At 41.4% G+C, this 17,641-nt stretch overlaps 2 pseudogenes; both read left to right on the top strand.

The window, feature by feature from the left end:
• Nucleotides 1-2,093, top strand: part of LOC139311659 (zinc finger protein 721-like) — a 36,299-nt pseudogene extending 34,206 nt beyond the window's left edge.
• A 10,594-nt stretch (nt 2,094-12,687) lies between these two features.
• Nucleotides 12,688-17,641, top strand: part of LOC139311590 (zinc finger protein 208-like) — a 37,050-nt pseudogene continuing 32,096 nt past the window's right edge.

Here is a 17,641-nt window from a genome sequence, read left to right as displayed (position 1 = left end):
CTCAAAAAAGAACCCACACAGGAGAGAAGCCACATAAGTGCATGGAGTGTGGAAAGAGCTTTAGTAGGAATACTTACCTTAAATGTCATAAGAGGATCCACACAGGAGAGAAGCCGTATAAATGCCTGGAGTGTGGAAAGAGCTTCACTTTTAGTACTTCTCTTACTTTGCATTCCCGGATCCATACAACGGAGAAGCCCTATAAATGCATGGAGTGTGGAAAGAGCTTTAGTTGGAGCAACAGTCTTACTTCCCATAAAAGAATCCACACAGGGGAGAAACCCTATAAATGTATGGAGTGTGGAAAGAGCTTCTCTCTTAGTAGTTCTCTTATTTCGCATTACCAGATCCATACAGGGGAGAAGCCCTATAAATGTATGGAGTGTGGAAAGAGCTTCTCTCTTAGTAGTTCTCTAACTTTGCATTACCGGATCCATACAGGGGAGAAGCCCTATAAATGCATGGAATGTGGAACTACCTTTACTCGGAGTAGGAGTCTTACTTCCCATAAAAGGATTCACCAACGGAACAAGATGTATAACTGCAAGGACTGTGGAAAGAGCTTTCCTACAAACTGTCAACTTAACAGTCATAAGAAGATCCACACAGGAGAGAAGTCCTATGAATGTATGGAGTATGCAAAGAGCTTCGGCTCACTCAGAAATCTTTTTTTACATAAAATGATCCACACAGGGGAAAGGCCTTACAAATGCATGGAGTGTGGAAAGTCCTTTATACAGAGAATTCATCTAACTTCACATTCAAGAATCCACACAGCAGAGAAGCCCTATAAATGCATGGAATGCGGAAAGAGCTTCTTATCTAGTGATTCTCTTACTTCCCATTATTCGATCCATACAGGGGAGAAGCCATATAATTGTACAGAGTGTGGAAAGAGCTTCTGTCAAAATTCTTCTCTTACTCTTCATAAACGAATCCACACAGGAGGGAAGCCTTATAAATGCATGGAATGTGGAAAGAGCTTCTCTACAAACAATGATCTTATTGTACATATAAAGATCCATAGAGGGGAGAAACCATATAAATGCATGGAGTGTGGAAAAAGTTTTATTAAGAACAGTCAACTTATTTACCATAGTAGTATCCATACAGGGGAGAAGCCGTATAAATGCATGGAATGTGGAAAGGGCTTTATTAAGAACTCTCAACTTATTTACCATAGTAGGATCCATACAGGAGAGAAGCCCTATAAATGCATGGAATGTGGAAAGAGCTTCTCTATGAACAGTGCTCTTATTGTACATATAAAGATTCACAGAGGGGAGAAACCACATAAATGCATGGAGTGTGGAAAAAGCTTTATTAAGAACAGTCAACTTATTTACCATAGTAGTATCCATACAGGAGAGAAGCCCTATAAATGCATGGAATGTGGAAAGGGCTTTATTAAGAACTCTCAACTTATTTACCATAGTAGGATCCATACAGGAGAGAAGCCCTATAAATGCATGGAATGTGGAAAGAGCTTCCCTAAGAACAGTGATCTTATTGCACATATAAAGATCCACATAGGGGAGAAGCCACATAAATGCATGGAGTGTGGAAAGAGCTTTATTAAGAACAGTCGACTTATTTACCATAGTAGGATACATACAGGGGAGAAACCATATAAATGCATGGAATGTGGAAAGAATTTTTCTACAAACAGTTATCTTAACACCCATAAAAAGATCCACACAGGAGAGAAGCCTTATAAATGTATGGTGTGTGGGGAAAGTTTTACTATGAACCATTCTCTTAACTCCCATATAAGGACTCACATAGCGTAGAAGCCATATAAATCTGTGAAATATGGAAAAAGCTTCAAGATGAGCAGTGGCCGAAAGCCCCTTGACAGATGCCTATGGAGATTCTTATATCGGTGGTTCTATATACAACAGCTGTCGCCCCTTCTTCACTGCAGAGTTTGTTGGCAAAGCTGGCAATGAGGGAAAAATGCAATTTGTGCAGCTCCAAGAGTGGCTAAGAGACAGCTAAGAGAACCACCAAATAAGAATGAGATCTCCCTGTCTGAAAATCAAAATAATCAAAATTGTGGAGGAGACAAATCAAAATAAGATGCAAGAAAAGAAAGAGAAGAAAAAGGATTAATAAGTAGTTATCAAATAGAAAATGCTGTAGGAGTTTACAGTAGAACAGAGGAAAAAAAGAAAAATCTCTTTTTAAAAAAAGAAAGGTTTATGGATGGGTGCTCAAATGATGCAGCAGAAGGAGACAAGGGAGAAAACCGAAGGGAATACTCAGTGGGTATAAAAATAATAGAAAGAGTTATAAGATTCCAAGAGAGAGAAATAAAAGGGCGACCAAAAAGTCAACAAATGATGGAACTTCAAAAAGATTAAGAGATGATGGATAGAGATAAAATATATTAACAGGTGACTGTATAAAAGAAAAAAGTAGAAAACACAAATAGGGAAAATAGTAGTATATATGCTGACAGACAATAGAATTTATTATAATCAAAAACAAAGTAAGGTTAGAAGGTGAAAGTTTAAGATTAGGTAACCTAATTGTATTATTAACAGTGTGGGCCGTGATGGCAATCTATGGTACGCATGCCATAGGTGGCACGCAGCGCCCTTTCTGTGGCCACACAAGTTGTCGCCCCAGTTCCGCCGCTGGCTGTCAGGTCTCTGCTGTATATGCGCAGGGGCTGGGGCATGTGTGGGTAGGTGGGTGCACATGCGCGGCAGGCATGAATTGCATTTTAAGGGTTTGGGGGGGGCGCCCGTATGCCTGTTTGGACACTTGGTTCGGAAAAGGTTAGCCATCCCTGCAGTAGGGGATAACAAATATGTGGTATAAAGGCAATGTCGGCTGGCGACCCCCAGGGGGAGGGCCTTCTCTATGGCAGCTCCCGCCCTCTGGAATGATTTGCCCCCGGAGATAAGAAGGATATCGGATCTTCGGGTCTTTCGCCGTGCCCTGAAAACTTTTCTTTTCCAGCAAGCAGGGCTGGTATGAACCCCGCCCCCTTTTTTAGTTTTTAATTGCTTAGTTTTAATCTGTTAATGGGTTTTAATTCACATTGTTTTAATTCGGGCCAAAGTATATAATTTTTTAATTAATTTTAAATTTTGTATTGTTATGTATTTTAGTTCTGGCTGTGCACCACCCTGAGTCCACTAGGAGAAGGGCGGTATACAAATTGAATAAATAATAATAAATAATAATAATGTTTGAATGAATTTATGAAAAACGTGATAAAGAATCATTAAATACCGAATGGTTATGTCGAAGTTGGAAGATTAGGACGATGTATATTTAACTGTATTATTGCTAGCATTGTGTAAAAAGGGCATTGACCCAGTCAATACACTGTCCACATAATATGTATGGTGTTAAAAGGAAAACCACAAATAAAACAATACAAAAAAAAATGCCTATGGAGGTTCTCATACATCCAGGTCTTCATTGTCCGAAAGGTACTTTTCCAAAAGGCAACTGGATTTTCTTTGGGTTTTCTTGAAAATCTTTCGCTTCTCATCCAAGAAGGATCTTTTGTTCTGAAGAAGCATCTCCCTGGATAGAAAGTGAAACATCTTCAAGAAAATAGAAATTCCAGTTGCCTTTTGAAAAAGTACCTGTGGGAGCCCTTGACAAATCCACAGAAGAGCAAAAAGGGTTTTCGTATGTAAACAGAGAAGATAGAAATAGATATTTCCAGTAAAATAGAAATAGTGGCTTACCTATAGTAATAGGAACAGAATAAAATAAGCAAGGTGTGGTTAGCATTAACTTTACAAGTAAGGAGTGGGAGTTTTTAAGTGTAATAATTTTTTGTGGGAAAAACAAATGCTGTCTTTGTATCCATTTACCATAAGCCGTAACATTAGTTTATTGGCAAAAATTTGGGGGAAATGTGTCTAATAAAATTTTTGTGGGGAAAGCAAATGCTGTCTGTATGTTTACCATAATGAGAAAAGCCGTAACTATTGCTTATTGGCAAAAAAAATTAGGGTGGGGGGCAAACTTCTGAGTTTCAGAGATTCCTGCTGTTTATTCAAATAGTAACCTTGGATGAATCTGTCAAAATGGAGAAAAGGCACCAATTCAAGTTTTCTGCCAGTTATTGTCCAATTTTGCATTAGAGAAATGGAAATCAGAGTAGCAGTCACACAAAATTAGACAACAATTGTACTTTTCTTTTTATTCATGATCTAGAGATATCCTAGTTGCCTTAAATTCTAGAAAGGTCTTAAGTTTCCTACTTGTATTTCCTGAGGGTGTTTGGTATTAAAACAAGTTTCCTCCTCTTATTTTGCCCCTCATGGTGTTTTAATTTTATATTCTCTTTTCTATAATCTTGTTTCCATCATTTTGCCGTTCCCCTTTTGCTCCTGTGGCAGAGGAGACGCCATTTCCCCCCTCTCCATTTGTCCTCCCAAGGAGGCTGTTTGTGAGGTAAAATTTCTGGAACATCCCTCAGTTTCAACTTTCCCCCCATTTTGGGGCTGGTTTTCTTTTTTCTTCAGCATTATTTACTTTCTCACAAGCAGCCATTCAGTCTTTCCGATTATTTTTGGCTTCAACCCAGAGCCAAAAATTTGACAAGTGCAGGTGTATGTATAGAACTAGAGCAGTGGTCACCAATTGGTGGTCCGCGGACCACTGGTGATCCACAAGAAAATTTTGGTGGTCCGCGGCGCACCAGGGTGGAGGAGCTGCTCCAGGATGAGCAATGGCCAGTCCTGTGACTAGAGCTTTGGAATATGGGACTGGCCAGGCAGCTCATGGTGGGGCTGTAAATCTACGCTGGAGAGGGAGGTTTGTGCAATTTGCTTCACTCCATATTCCAGAGTGGGAGCGAAGCTTCGTTTCTTGCTGGATCTCACAGCCATTTCTTCCAGCCCTTGTTGGTGCTCCGTGGTCTCTTGGGGAGATGCTTGACTTCCTCTCAGCCCCACGATGAGATGGCCCATGAGATGGGAGAGGGAAAGAGAATCAGAATCAGAATGAGAGAGAGAATGAGAAAGAGGGGGAGGGGGAGAGAGAAAGAGACAGAATGAAAGAAAGAGAGAGAGAATCAGAGAGACAGAATGAGAAAAAGAAAGGCAGAGGGAATCAGAATGAGTGGGAAAGGGGGAGAGAGAAAGAGAAAATGAGAAAAAGAGAATGAAAGAATGAGAAAGGGAGGGGGGACAGAAAGAATGAGGGGAGAGAGAATGAGGGGAGAGAAAGAATGAGGGGAGAGAAAAAATGAGGATGGGAGAGAATGAGAAAGAATGAAAGGGGGGAGAGAATGAGGGAGAGAAAAAGACAATGAAAGAGAATGAGAAAGAAAGAAAGACTGAAAAAGAAAGAAAGACAGAATGAGAGAAAGAAAGAAAGAATGAGAGAAAGAAAGGAGAGAGTGAAAAAGAGAGAGAAAGACAGAATGAGAGAGGGAGAGAAAGAGACAGAATGAAAGAAAGAGACAGAGAATCGGAGAATGAGAGAGACAGAATGAGAGAATGAAAGAGAGAAAAAGAAAGGGAATCAGAGAGAGAATGAGTGGGAGAGAGAGAAAGAGTGGGGGAGAGGGAGAGAAGGAGAGAGAGAGAGAGGAGGGAGATTGCCTGAAGGACACCATCCTGTCACTGGGAATCCAGGCGCTTCAGCAAGCGGCGCACTGGATTCGTATTAGTGGTCCGCAGGATTTAAAATTATGAACTTGGTGGTCCCTGAGGTCCAAAAGGTTGGGGACCCCTGTCCTAGACAGCCTTGTGGTCCTCATCTTCTGACCGATTTGGGCCCCTTTGCGGCCTCCTCCAATCTGCGGAGCCTTCAGGGTGGTTGTTCTTGAGGGAAGCGAGTTCAAATCCTCCAGAGAGATTTTTTTTTCCACCTCCACAGAGGGTTCCTGGACAGGAAAGAGAGGAAGATGGAGAAGCTTCGACTCCTGGAGATGCCAACGCTTTTCTCCGACAGGGATTCATTCCTCCTATTATTCCCATGCCCATCATCCCTTCCCCTGCTTCCCCCCCTCTTCCTCGCCAAATAGATACTCTTCCCCTAAATTCGTCTGGGGAGGCGCATCTGTCCTTCTTGCTCCCCCTCCCACACAGCCCCACTGAAAGTGGGAGGCGGGGCCTTTGCTGGAGGCTCAGAAGCTGCCTGGAAGCCTTTGGGGGAAGCACCGATCCCGACGAGACTCCCAAGTGGCGGCTCTGCCCGTGCAAAGGGGCCCCGCGCTGGAGGGGTGAGTGGAGAGGGGTCAAGTCTTCCTGCGGGGTCAGAGTCCGTGGTCCCATGTTCCCCTGCCGCCTTTTCCCATGCAGGTTCCATGGAATTGGGGGGGGAGCAAAGGAGAGAAATGGGGGTCCCCAGAAGGGGAGGGGGCGTTTCTCCCCATTTATTGGGGGAGTGGAGGCAGCCTCGAAGCCCCCCTGCTGGCTCTGGGTGCAAGGACGGATGTGCGAGGACTGGGACTGGGGTGCTGCTTCCCAGCCTTTCCTTTCCCCACGACCGCAAAGGAAAAGAAGGGAGACCTTGCAGGGTAGACGGAGGTGCAAAAGTGGGGCTGAGCCGCAGCATTCGCACCATGTGCCCGATGAGGCCTTTCAAGCTTAATGAAAGGATTGTTCTTAACTCTCTTCTCTTAAATTGTGAGAATAAAGAAGTCGGAGACGGAAATCAAAAAAGCATATTTTAATCCAGTATGTATCCAGTCTTTTGAGTCTTTGAGAGAAGTTGATGAAGAAGGATTGGTCAAGAATTCGCTCCAGCTGCAGAGAAGGGAAAGTACCTGTTAGGATTCCCCACTTTTTTCCCTGACATTAGTGGTTTTTTAAATAAGTTTTTCTTTTTTTTTTCTTTTTTTAATTTGATTTATATGCCGCCCTTCTCCGGAGACTCAGGGCGGCTTACAATGCGTTAAGCAATAGCCTTCATTCTTTTGTATATTTTATACAAAGTCAGCTTATTGCCCCCACAAACTGGGTCCTCATTTCACCTACCTTAGAAAGGATGGAAGGCTGAGTCAACCTTGAGCCTTGGAGAGATTCGAACCAGCAGAAATTGCAGGCAGCTGTGTTAATAACAGGGTGCATTAAACCACTGTACTATCAAGGCTCTTGCTTGCTTTTCTTACTTTTCCTTTGGGGATGGATTCTCACTAGTTAAATTAGTCACCCTTTTTCCTTGGTGCTTTCCTGAGAGAAAAATGAATTATTCCTGTCAAAAGCATAACCTAAGTAACGTCATATTTAACTTTTATATAATCTGATATATACACTATATAATCTGGTAATTAGGACATGAATAAGCATTAGATTATGGAAAGGAGAAAGGGAACTGTAATGTTTCTGTGATGCTTGCTTTGGAGAAAATGATTGTTTTGGTACATTCTAACTTGGGTTGGGTTGACCTGTTCTATTGAAATAGAGGAAGAGCCTAATGATCCATTAGGGAGAACAATACCTATCAGCATGGAAACATCTGCGCAGGGTATTTTCGGAGGGTATTTTTGGAGAGGAACTCCAGAGTGGAACATGTGCAGAGAGCCAAATTTGTTATATAAGACCTGAAAACAATTCCCTAAAGGGACATTTACATTGTGTTGCTGTATCGTGAAAGCTGTATATAAACCATGTAAGCAAAGTGATCAGACGTTCTCTCTTTCATGGGAGAACCCTTTTCAAAAGCTTGAAATATATTATATATATATATATATAGGGCTGTAGAAAGAAAAATCTTGGTTACGTAGGAAAAACCTGGCTAGAGGAAAAATCCTACAAAGAAGTAAGAAAATAGATATTGTACCTTTACAGGGAGGATACATGAGATGTGGGTGTGGCTTACTGATGATGGCTAAGGAGCCAGAAATAGATCTATATAAGTCTCTCACCTGGCAGCAAGAACTTGCTGGCTGCCAGAAAGAAAAAAGCCCAGAATCGAGCTGTTTTCTTATAATCTCACATTTTCCATTTTGGAGCTGTAAACTACAAAATGTTTCTACTTCTGGAGACAACGAAGAAGCTAGAGTCAGCCCCTCCGCGTTTAAGAGGGTGGTTGAACTTCATTTTAAGGTGTGTTCTTTCAAGCTTTGTCTTTTCTTTTTTAATATGGTCGCGCGACAGTTTCCACAATTCCTGGAGGAAACATCTTATCTAGATCCCTTCCAGTCGGGTTTCAGGTCTGGGCACAGCAGGGAAACAGCATTGGTCGCGTTGGTTGATGATCTCTGGAGGGCTCGGGACAGGGGTTGCTCCTCTGTTTTGGTCCTGTTAGATCTCAGCGGCTTTTGATACCATCGACCATGGTATCATGCTGCACCGGCTGGAAGAGTTGGGGGTGGGAGGCACCGTATTGCGGTGGTTCTCCTCCTTTCTCTCCGACCGGTCGCAGTTTGTGTTGGCAGGGGGGCAGAGGTCGACCTCGAGGCCTCTCGTCTGTGGAGTGCCGCAGGGATCGGTCCTCTCGCCCCTTCTGTTCAACATTTATGTGAAGCCGCTGGGCGAGATCATCCGTGGCTTCGGGGTGAGATACCATCAGTACGTTGATGACACCCAGCTGTACATCTCCACTCCAGGCCACCCCAACGATGCCCTTGAAGTGATGTCTCAGTGCCTGGAGGCTGTGCGGATCTGGATGGGGAGGAACAGGCTCAAGCTCAACCCTTCCAAGACTGAGTGGCTGTGGCTCCTGGCATCCCGATATAGTCAGTTGACTCCATCACTGACTATTGGGGGCGAGTCCTTGACCTCCACAGAAAGGGCTCGCAATCTGGGAGTCCTCCTGGATATGCAGCTGTCCTTGGAGGAACATCTGACGGCTGTAACCAGGGGGACCTTTTATCAGGTTCGCCTGATTCGCCAGTTGCGGCCCTTTCTTGATCGGGATTCCCTGTGCACAGTCACTCACGCCCTCGTCACCTCTCGCCTTGACTACTGCAATGTTCTCTACATGGGGCTCCCCTTGAGGGGCACCCGGAGGCTCCAGCTGGTCCAGAACGCAGCAGCACGGGTAGTGATGGGAGCAGCATGGCGCTCCCATGTAACACCGCTCCTGCGCGAGCTGCACTGGCTCCCGGTGGTCTTCCGGGTGCGCTTCAAGGTGTTGGTTATCACCTTTAAAGCACTCCATGGCATAGGGCCTAGCTATCTTCGAGACCGCCTGCTGCTACCGATGACCTCCCACCGACCTGTGCGCTCTCACAGAGAGGGCCTCCTCGGGGTGCCATCAGCCAAACAATGTAGGCTGGTGACCCCCAGGGGGAGAGCCTTCTCTGTGGGGGCACTTACCCTCTGGAATCAGCTGCCCCCAGAGATAAGGAGAATCCAAGACCTCAGTGCCTTCCGCCGTGCCCTTAAAACCCACTTTTTCCAGCAAGCCGGGCTGGCTTAGGAAGAAATTTTTTAAATTTTTTAAATGTTTAATTGGTTTGTGGTTTTTTAAATTTTTGGGCCAAATTTATATAGATTTTAATTGTTTTTAATATTTGTATTTCATGTTTTTAATTCTGGCTGTGCACCGCCCTGAGTCCTCAGGGAGAAGGACGGTATGTAAATTGAAAATAAAAAAAAATAAAAAAAAAATATAATTCTTTATTGGCCAAGTGTGATTGGACAGACAAGTAACTTTTCTCAGGTGCATAAGCTGTCAGTCTAGATATGTGAGATTTAAACACCAATATATATATACTCACTAATTCGATAGACAACTCTGATGTACAAACAAAGAAAATTTATTGGAATGCCTTTGCAAAGGCAGGCCTCCACGTCACTTCCCAAGTTGGATGAGATCGTGAAGATCGTGCTTTTCAAAGTTTCAAACAATACTTTTATACCTTTTCCCTCAGTATACATCATATACCTCCTTCCCCCCCAGTTCCTGCCTTTTTACATCCTGCGTACGTGTCTTTTGGTTGTGGCTTCTTTTATTTACTGATTTCCAATTTCCTGTGTTTTGCAGGGATTGCTTTTGCTAATTTACAACAGGATGCATCTTGTTTCCTTCACCCTTTGTGGGTGAGCTTTCTTCAACATTTTGGTCAAGCTGACACATAATAATTAACCTTTTTCCTGTGCCTTTTCCTTTGCCCTGTTACTGAGGCTTTGCAATAGAGCCTTTATAATTTCTTTGATGCAATTAAAATATTCTATAAAAGAGTAACTTTTTATCTTTTCTTACACTCCCCTCTGGGAGGAGGTTTTAAAATATTTCTAGCAGGACTACTAGATTCTGTTAACAGCTTTGTTTCCGGTGCCTTCTGCCTGGTGAACTCGCAAGATTCATTTTTCTCATTACGTACATGTATATGTGAGATATAAAACCCCCAATTGTATACTCACAATTCAAAAACAAGACTGGTTCACAAAATCAAAGGTTTATTGAAGAAAACGTGAAAATAAAAAGAAAAGCGGTTACAAGCACGGCCTCTGGATTGAGTTCAAAGAGCACAAAAAGGAGTTTTCAAGGTATACATTTTATACTCCTACCCAATGCACGCCACGCCTATGAAGCCCTCACAGCTCCCCTTTATTCTCCTAAGTCATTCTTCAAATTATTTTACACTTTAAAGGGCAATCTTGATAATTCCTGTCTAACAAGGACTATCTTATCTTGTTTACTTGTAACTTCACCTTGGACAGATGTTCCTTTCTTACTGATAGTGGTTTTACCCAAGGCGTAGGTTCCTGTCTCCAAGGGAGCTTTTAGCAAGTCATAATACATTGTCTCTACTGATTACAAGTTACTGTATATTCACTTTGCATCCGCAGGAAACAGCAGAGTCTCACACCTTAGTAGCACATTTAACACACTTTTATAAAACAGTAATTTTTATTTGTTTCCTTTATATATATCCAAACTAGACTCGTTGTTTCTGTGTCATATAATATATGTGAGTATATGCATAATTATGTATTTATGTATTTATTTCGTTTATTAAGTTTTAGTATTGTATATTGGAGATGGAGACTCTTTGAGAGCTGTATGCTACGAAATTTCATTTTAATCTATGCCGATTAGTGTACATTAAAACTGACAATAAGTTATCCTATCCCATCCCAACCCAACCTAACCTAATCTAAACCTAACCTAACCTTAATTTAAAAAAAAAAAAACTAGCCCTAGCTCTCCCTTTGGGGAAAGAAAAATAGAAAATCCTCCAAACGTAAAACATTTGTTTTATATTCCAATATAACATATTTCATTTCTTGATGAAAACTGGGACCATATTTTGCACCACACTTGATGGACACACAGACACACAAATGTTGGAAATGACTTCAACAAATAAACTTGGCGTCTGTGAAAACACAGAGATTTTATTTCAAAATAAACAAGAAAGCAATTTTGCAAAATGCAGTGGTGTCCCAGCATAGACCTCAACAAAGGGTTTGAGAGAGGAAGCCACACCCTTAGATTTCAAAAACATTCATTATATACAGTTCTATCTGAATGGCCCATTTCCTTCCTCCTTTGGACTTATTGGACAAGTCCTCCGGGGGTTTTAGCTAATCCAAGATGCCTCAAAGGAATACATTCTCTCTCTCTTTGTTTTCTCAGATTACTTTCTCTTCTCCCTTACCTATCTGTTAACATTTATCTGCTCTCTAGCGTTAAGGAACGTCTCCCTGCACCCTCAGCAAGGCCCCTCTCCTATGCCAAAGGACAAGATAATGCCCACATGTCAGGGTTGAAATGCTCCCAGTTCAGACCGGATCGCTCGATCCAGTAGTGATGGCGGCGGGTGGTTCGGAGAACGGGTAGCAAAAATCCCTGCGCTCCCGCTCCCATACCCAGCTGAGTCGCACAATCAGAGGCTTTTTTTTTTTACTTTTAAAAGCATTTTTTCTACAACCTCTTCCGATGAAAAAATGCTTTTAAAAGTAAAAAAAAACCTTTGATGATCGTGCAGCTCAGCTGGGATTGTCAGAGGCTTTTCAAAGCATTTTTTAAATAGCCTCTCTGACGATCCCAGCTGAGTTGCCTGATTGGCAGAGGCTTTTCAAAGCTTTAGAAAAAATGCTTTGAAAAGTTTTTTAAAAAAAAGTTGGCCATGCCCACCCAGTCGCCTTACCCGTCCCACCAAGCCACGCCCACAAAAACAGTAGAAACAGATTTTACATTTCACCTCTGCCACATGTCCTTCTCCAAGTATATGCACCATAGACATTTGAGAAAAGTTCCACAAAGCATATAATCTAACTACATTGTAAAATTCAGTCATATTTAGATCTTAATGCAGGAAGGATACAATTGATTTCATGCATATGTTTTTACATGTATTATAAATGCTTAAAAAATTAATGCTTAAATGGAAAATACTTTTGTAGCAGTATAACATACATTGTACAATAGAATAACAAGTTTCTATTCATTTATTACTATTCCCTTCATTACTATTTTATTTTTAAATTCCCTTATTTCTCACTCAAATACCCACAGGATCCATCTGCTCAATACCACTGTAATACATTATCAGCTTCTTATTAATATGGATGAATGTTTTTCAGTGCTGACGTCCATGGCCTTCTCATTCTATAAAATTTATTTTCTTTTCCATATCCAATGCAGAAACTAGAGTCATCACAACAACCTTCCTAACAACAAAAAGTACACTTGGGAGAAGATTCTGGATAGCTTTTGTGATCAATCCTGCAGCTCCAGGAATCGTCCTACGAACAAATGAGGTCCACATTTGTTAATCCACAAGATTCCTCAGCACTATCTGGAATTTCCTTATAGGACAGAGAAAGAATGCAGAAAAAACCATTAGCAAATGAGGGAACTGGAAAATGTGCCCCAGATGTTCAGCCTGGCACCTGTGGGAAGTTCTGGGCAAGAACTGGACAGACGATCCTGGAGAAGAAAAGCATCTTCCCTTCAGAGATTCAGCCATATGGCTTCAGAAACATCCAATACCAGGAGGCTGAAGGTCCCCGAGGACTTTGCAGCCGACTCCACAACATTTCTAGTCAATGGCTGAGGTTAGAAAACCACACTAAAACCCAAATGTTGGATCTGGTGGTTCTGGAGCAGTTCCAGGCCCTTCTGCCCCTGCTGATGAAGAACTGGGTGCAGGAGTGTGGAGCAGAGACCAGCTCCCAAGCGGTGGCCCTGACGGAAGGCTTCCTCCTGAGTCAGGCAGAGGAACAGAAGGAGGAAGTCGAATTGCAGGTGAGAGACTTTCATCTTGGAAGTCCAGAAGGGAATAAAGAATGTGTTCAAATTCGTCACCCCTCCCTTCCATACTTCTCTGGTCTTCATAATATTTTAAGACAGCAGTTCTCAACCTGGGGGTTGCGACCCCTTTGGGGGTCGAACGGCCATTTCACAGGGGTCGCCAAAGCCCTCTCTCGCCCCCCCCGCCTTCACTCACCCTCACTCTCTGCTCTGTTGGATCGCCGGCCATTCGTTTACCCCGCCCACTCCCAATCTATTGCTGCCTCCGATAGCTAGAGGAAAAAAAACTGTTTAAATTTTTGCCGCGGGACTTCAAAGGGCCACCCTATAGCCAGTGGTGCAGCCGAACCGTTTGTTAAATTGCTGGCTTGCCCCGCCCCTCCGCACCACTATTTATTGCCAGTAAATATTGGTGGGCGAGGGGCGGCGGAGCCAGCAATTTAACAAATGGTTCGGTGGTTTTTTGTAATTTTATTGGCCCACGGAGCTTCAGCATAGGCTAATTAGCCCTTGCTTAGATCGGCTCCCGACACCCAGCTGATTTGCTCTCAGCTGTTTTGCTTGGGGCTCTGCTGCTTGCTTGGAAAGAGTGCTGATTTTTTTCCCCCTATCTATGCTTAAAAATGAAACTGAAACTGCTTTGCTGTTGCTGCAACTTGGAAAATTAGGCAGGCAGATTTCTTTTTCCTCACCAAAAAAGGTAGGTGCAAACAACGGGAAATTTAGGGAAAAAGAGGAGATTTTAAAACACAAAAGAAAAAAAGCTCTATTTAACTAGGGAATTGTAATAATTGAGATACTATTAATTGTATATTGTGTTGAAAGCAGAAATGGTTAAGTTGTGGTTTGGAGGAATATATGGGGGAAATTATTTGGTTTATTATTATTGGTAAATATAATTAATTGATTTGTAAGAAATTGGATTGCATGGAAATAATTGGAATATTCATGTTCATATTGATTAATATACAAAAAAGGTAGTTATATAACTAATTGATTTATATTAAAATGTTGAATTTATATTAAACAACTGTAATATTACATAATTAACCAATGTGAGGATGGATATAAAAATAGATGACAATGGGAAGGGGTATAATGTAGAATAGAAGGGAAAAATTGAATTTGATTAAGATTAGAGATGAGGATGAAGGGTAATATTGAGGAATAAATATGGCAAAAAGGAAATATAGAAATTGTAAATTTAATTGAAATGACTAAACACTGTTTAAATTTATGAACTGGCCAAATACTCTGTTCAAAGAAAATACATTGTATGTTTGTATGTGTGTTTCTAATTATTGTTATTTATTCATATTTGTTCTCTTTTATAAGTTTATATAAGTTTAACAATTCATTCTTTATCTTAATATCTTTATATTTGTTTGGGGTTGGCTTTCTTCCCTTTCATCTTTTTTATGGTACAGCAATCTTTCTCCTCAAACCTACCACCTCTCTCTTTTCTTTCCTTCTTACTTTCTCTTCCTCCCCCTCTTCTTCTCCTCCCTACTTCCTCTTCCTTTCTCCTTCTCCTCCTCTCTTCCTCCCTCTCTTACCCTCACTCCTACTCTAATTTCCCTTCCCTTCCTTCATCCCTCTCTATTGCTGTATCCTTTTGTGCATATGGACTACTCAGAGGGCTGAAAAAGTTATTTTTGACTGGTCCTCGCACTTTTGACCAGTCCTCAAACTTACGACTGTCCTCACATTTTACGTTTTTGCCCTATCTTGTCACCATGGTGAAGAGAAGCAGTTCTGAAATGAGTGACATGGTTGTTAAGAATGCTGCACGGGCATAAATGATGATCAGTCATAAGTGCGAAGATCAGTCAAAAGTGCGAGGATCTGTCAGAAATCACTTTTTTCAGCCCTCTGGGTAGTCCTTTTGTGCATATGGACTACTCAGAGGGCTGAAAAAGTTATTTTTGACTGGTCCTCGCACTTTTGACTAGTCCTCGAACTTACGACTGTCCTCACATTTTACGTTTTCACCCTATCTTGTCACCATGGTGAAGAGAAGCAGTTGTGAAATGAGTGACATGGTTGTTAAGAATGCTGCACGGGCATAAATGTGAGGATGGTCATAAGAGTGAGGACCAGTCAAAAGTGCGAGGACCTGTCAGAAATGACTTTTTTCAGCCCTCTGAGTAGTCCCTATACACATAGCCATGGCCACCCGGTCACATGACCAGCTAGCCACGGCCACCCAGTCACATGACCTCCAAGCCATGCCCACAAAATAAGCCACGCCCACAGAACGGGTAATAAAAAAATTTAGAACCCACCCCTGGTTGGGGGTCACCACAACATGATTTGTGACCCTTCTGTATTAAAGGGTCGCGGCATTAGGAAGGTTGAGAACCACTGTTTTAAGATGTTCCACTAGTTCTTGCAGGACATTGTTCCATTATCCATTTTAGAGCATAGACTGGAGACAGCTGTTCCTTTCTTGCACATTCTAGGCTCATTGATAGATATTGGGGCATTGAAGTTGTTTTTTGAGAACAAGAATCCACTTCATGTTGTGTGATGTATTTTTCTTTTCTCTTTTTTCCAAGTCTTTCTTTCTGCAAACCAGAGAACCTATGAGAAAGAGGAATCCATCAAATCCCCCTCAGGAGCTGTTTTCCAGGAGGGTCTATCATGAATCCGCAAATCAGGACAACTCAGATGGTAATCAAAAGTCTACCTATTCCAAGAGAGATTCCAGCTGTCTTACCTTCTCTGTCTCTTCTCTTCTGTAGAATAAGTTTATAAATTATCCATTTGAAATTTCTGTCTCCCTCACAGAGAAGAATAGAACGGATCTGACTCCTTTTTATGGTGGTGCTGATAGATTGGTTGAAGCTCCAACTCAAGTAAGAGAGGGATAGTAAAAGATAAAATGTTCATAATACGAATGTTTTCTGAATAGGGATCCTATTAGTAATTCTTTGACATAGTATTGTGCAACACAACTCAATAATAACTGAAATAATCACATGGTCCCCTTACAGTTTCTAAAATGCCTTGTTTATAACAGTTGATAAGAAGAATAATGGCACCAGGTTAAAAGATAAAGCAGTCTGTTAAAATCCAAAGAGGGTGACCAGATCAGGGCCAGATGCTGAAAGTCTTGTTGATACATGAGGATAGAGAGGCGTGCAGACAGACAGACAGACTCGGACAAAAAGTGATTCCTTCCTTTCACTCCTGTTTTTTTTTTTTTTTTGGTTTCTTCTCGTTCAGGAAGGTCTTGTGTCCTTTAAGGAGGTGGCTGTGTATTTCTCCAAAAAGGAGTGGTCTCAACTGGATGCTGACCAGAAAGCACTGTATTGGGAAGTCATGCTGGAAAATCATAGGAATGTGGTCTCTTTGGGTGAGAATATACAAAAAATTTTATCAGAATAAAAACTACAAATTTTGAACTCAAAATAAAGAAGATAGAGTAATATGATTATTAATGAATAAGAAAAAAGAGAGAAAAAAATTAAAAAAAAAAGAAAAGAGAAAGTAATAGTTATTTTTGCCCCTCTTTCTGAGGTTATGTCATTGTTTCCTCCACTACATAAATTATCCTTTCTAATCTTCAAACATAAATTTGCCGCCCCTGCCACCAAGTCATAGAGAGCTACCTCTGTCCATCGAGTCACTTGTCTGTTCCCCTTGGACTTCTGAGATGCCTTGCCTTCACCCCATCCCTACAGTACGGTTCCGGTCCGAAGACCTCTTGGCGACGATTCGTCAGTCCGGGATTTTGCGGAGCTCATCGGAACCCGCAAATTCCCCGACTGTCTCGCCGCGACGCTTCCAGTTGAATCTCCATAATATGATTATTAAAGAATAAGAATAAAGCACGAAAAATTTAAAAAAAGAGAAAAAAGAAAGTAATAGTTATTTTTCCCCCTTTCTAAGATTACGTCATTGTTTCCTCCTTTACATAAGCTACCCTTTCTAATCTTCAAACATAAATTTGATTACAAGTTCATTTTTTCTTTTTTTCAGCCAAAAGTCGATCGGGGTTTCCAATAACTAATAAATATAGATACTATCCTTTCCCTGATCAGAGTCAATTTAGTCAGCATTGAGAATTCAATCATCTTCAACCATTCCACCATTCTAGTTATTGTAGAGCCCTTCTAGTTTTTTGTTTTTAATATTCCCACTACAGTTGTCATACTCAGAAACAACCTTCTATGACTGCTAATTAATTTCAAACTAAATTGTTCTGATTTCAATTGGATATTAATCTAAAAGTTCTTTGTATCACTGAATGTCTTTGAATCTAAATTTTTCTAGCTTTTTTACAAAGCCACCAAAGCATTACAAAACCTTTATCTTGTCCACACTTCTAATAATAGTTTGTGGTACATTTATACACTTTTGATATTTTTCTGTTGATTTTCATATTCCTCTGTATATTTAGAGGTTTTAGCAATGACATATTCATCTTTTCTACACAACTGGGATTCAAATTCTGCTTTATGTTGTTGAACAATATATGAGAACCGGGGTGAAATGCTGCCGG

The sequence above is a fragment of the Pituophis catenifer genome, unplaced genomic scaffold (assembly GCF_029215685.1).
Source record: "Pituophis catenifer annectens isolate HBS135680 unplaced genomic scaffold, rPitCat1.0.hap2 SCAF_2, whole genome shotgun sequence".
NCBI lineage: Eukaryota > Metazoa > Chordata > Lepidosauria > Squamata > Colubridae > Pituophis > Pituophis catenifer.
This window is presented reverse-complemented; position numbering and strand designations above follow the sequence as displayed.